This window comes from Pogoniulus pusillus, chromosome 7, assembly GCF_015220805.1.
Source record: "Pogoniulus pusillus isolate bPogPus1 chromosome 7, bPogPus1.pri, whole genome shotgun sequence".
Taxonomy (NCBI): Eukaryota; Metazoa; Chordata; class Aves; order Piciformes; family Lybiidae; genus Pogoniulus; species Pogoniulus pusillus.
The window spans coordinates 5321287-5324613 of NC_087270.1; positions in this window are offsets into that span (position 1 = coordinate 5321287).

Genomic DNA, 3327 nt, shown 5'->3' on the forward strand with positions numbered 1-3327 from the left:
GAAATATCATAGTCACAGTCATGGACCACATTTAATTGCTGCAATTATTTGTAGATTCAGATGCATTTACCCAGGGTTAAATAGCAGAGCTAATAAAAATGTCTCTGGGCCCAGTGCCACCTCAGAAAGAATTGGTAGGACTCATGTGGAGTCGCTGTCCCTGGAACTGTTCAAGGCAAGATTGGACATGGCACTTGGTGCCATGGTCTAGCCTTGAGCTCTGTGGTAAAGGGTTGGACTTGATGATCTATGAGGTCTCTTCCAACCTTGGTGGTGCTGTGATACTGTGATGTTAAAAGAATTAACACAGCTAAAGTGATAGCACTATCAATTTTGTTAATTAAGAAAATTTTCCATCCCTTCATGATATGTTAAAAACAATAAAGCTGTGAATAATTTTATCTGAGTCAGAAAAAAGACAAAAGCTAAAAGAATCCATTAGTAGCAAAGAATATTCTTATCTTTCTAAAAGGGAAACAAAAAAAAGGAATTCTCTTTTTCTTTCCTTTGCCTGATGACATCTTTTTCTCTGAGCCTGCATGGAAAAGCAAACCAGTGCCTCAGTGCTGAACCACAATGTGTGTTGTTGAGTAGCATTTTTACTCTGAACCTTTCTCTGTGTGCTTTACAAAGCCTGTCTTACAATCTTGGGCAAAGTCCTCTGGTGAGCATTGCCTTATCCCCCTACACCCATAATGGCTGCCATGCTGATAACCAAGATCCAACACACCCAGAGACAAACACTGCTTCACCCTTTCAATACATGCTTCTCAGTATTTGTTTTGCTTCAGTACAGTGATGACTGTCAAAACTCACTTCTGTGGCACACACTTAACCAAGTATTTTACAGAATCAGAGAGTCGTTTTCATTGCAAGAGACCTTTAAATTCACCAAGCCCAATCTTTCAGCCTAGCAATTCCAGGTCATCACCAAACCATGTCCCTCAGCACCACATCTGCACATCTTTTAAATTCCTCCAAGGATGGTGACTCCACAAGTTTCCTGGGCAGTCTGTTCCAGGGATTGACAGTTCTTTAGGTAAATAATTTTTTCCTGATCTCCATCCTCCCCTAGTGGTGGATTACCTATTACAGGATACTAAACTTCCCCTAGGGCAACATGAGGTCAGTTACTCCTGTACTATCACTTGTTAATTGGAAGAAGAGACTAACTCCTACCTCACTCAAATAATGACCAGGATGCTGGTTAATCTTAGATTCCCTTAGACCTGTAGAAGAGGAATTGTCACTTTGAATTCACTAAGCTAAAAGCTTAAACTAACATTTCCTGCACGTCAGGTGCACACTGTGTTTCATCATATCAGATTGCTGCTTTTCTGCTAATAAGGACAGAAATCAGTAAAATTGCAACATCTCATATTTCTCCTACAAAGGAGAAGCAGAGAGTTTGGAACATTAATTTTTGGGATGTTGAAACTAGAAATTAGTTTATGCCTACCAATCACTGAAGATCTGCCCAACCAACCTAGCACAACATCACAGGGCAAGACTGGAAGGGTGTGGGTAGGAGGAACACTACACTCAGATGTATGTGGTCACCATCTCAGGCTAAACACTCAGCTGAGAGATGAAACCCAAATTTGTGATTAAAGCCTTGGTTAGGTGCTCAGTTTCCTTTCAGTCCTAAAAATATGCAGTACAAGTTGCTATGGAGTTTTGAACCAATGCAAGGATTGTTTTCACATGGGACAGCAGTAAACTCACAAGTGAGTGCATGACTGTCTGCAACTGCTTTTACACTAGTGAGCAGTACAGATCTACAGCAGTGGATGCATAGAGAGAAACAATGGCTTTTTAGGGCCTTCCTTTTACTAAGGCTGTACACTTTTTGAACAATAAGACTCCACCTGGAATGCTGCATCCAGTTCTGAAGGCACTGTTACAAGAGGGATGTGGACATACTGGAGCACATCCAGAGAAGGGCCATAGGGATGCTGAGAGGGCTGGAGCACCTCTCCTATGAGGACAGACTGAAAGAGTTGGGGCTGTGCAGGCTGCAGAAGAGGAGGCTCCCAGGTGACCTTCTTGTGGCCTTCCAGGATCTGAAGGGGGCCTACAAAAAAGCTGGGGAGGAACTTTTTTGGCTACCAGGTAGTGGCAGGACTGGGGGGAATGGAGCAAAGCTGGAGGTGGGGAGATTCAGGCTGAATGTGAGGAGGAAGTTGTTGAGCATGAGAATGGTGAGAGCCTGGAATGGGTTGCCCAGGGAAGTGGTTGAGGCCCCATGGCTGGAAGTGTTTAAGGCCAGGCTGGATGAGATTGTGGACAGCCTGATCTAGGGTAGGGTGTTCCTGCCCATGGCCGGAGAGATTGGAACTAGCTGATCCTTTTGGTCCCTTCCAACCCTGACTGATTCTATTATTCTAAGCCAAGCCTGCTTTTTACTTGAGTCCTTGATTGTGATTAATAAGCATAGATCAAAATGAGAGCTCTCAAAAAATGTTTTGCAACATGAGTGATTCATTCAGTGTCATAGGCCCACTTGGGCAAGCACTGGAAAATGACCAAGCAATCAAGGACTGGCTTCTTGCATCCTCACAAGACCAAAGCGTTCCACTTTGCAGTAGGTCTTCAATTACTAAAGCATGGGAGCAGAGCACTACAGCACAGCCTACCATCTAGTTCATCCACAGATCCTCTTTCCAGCACATTTTATGCTTAAAGGACCTCAGTGCCTGTGAAAGCAGATTTGAAACCATAAGACAAGAAAGCAATCTGCTGCTTCATACTAGAAATGGACTTTTGCCTATTCCAGTGCTGCAGACACTCATATTTAATTAATACAAACAGTACCCCTTTAGGATAATATTTTCTTTAAAATGGAACTGTTGTACTATAGCCAACCTCAGGAGATGCAAACTCCTGATTCAGACAACAAATAAATAGCAATAATCAAGCCTCAAAACTTCTGAAACTCAACATAAAAGCAATTTGAGGGTTTTTGGTTGGTTTAATCAATGTTGCTTTGCCACTCCTACATCACTTTTGCTCCCTGTTATCTCATCTCCTGCTGGGTTGTTTCAGCACATCCTTTGCAAGCTGACCAGGCTCTTCTTCCCCTGAGGCAGGCAAGGATGTGCCATCCCCACCTCTTTCAGCAAAGAAGACTGCAGAATAGCAGCAACCTTCTTGGTCCCTTCCTTCAACAGGAAAGGCACTGAAGCATGGGGGAGAAAAGTCTCAGTTGTTCCTGCAGAGCACTGACAGCATGGTGTTTTTCCTAGACTTTGGACAAATCCAGGGAATTTTCACCTGGGGCTGCCAAAAGCAGGATATTTGCAGGAGATGAGTAACAGCAACTGGCAT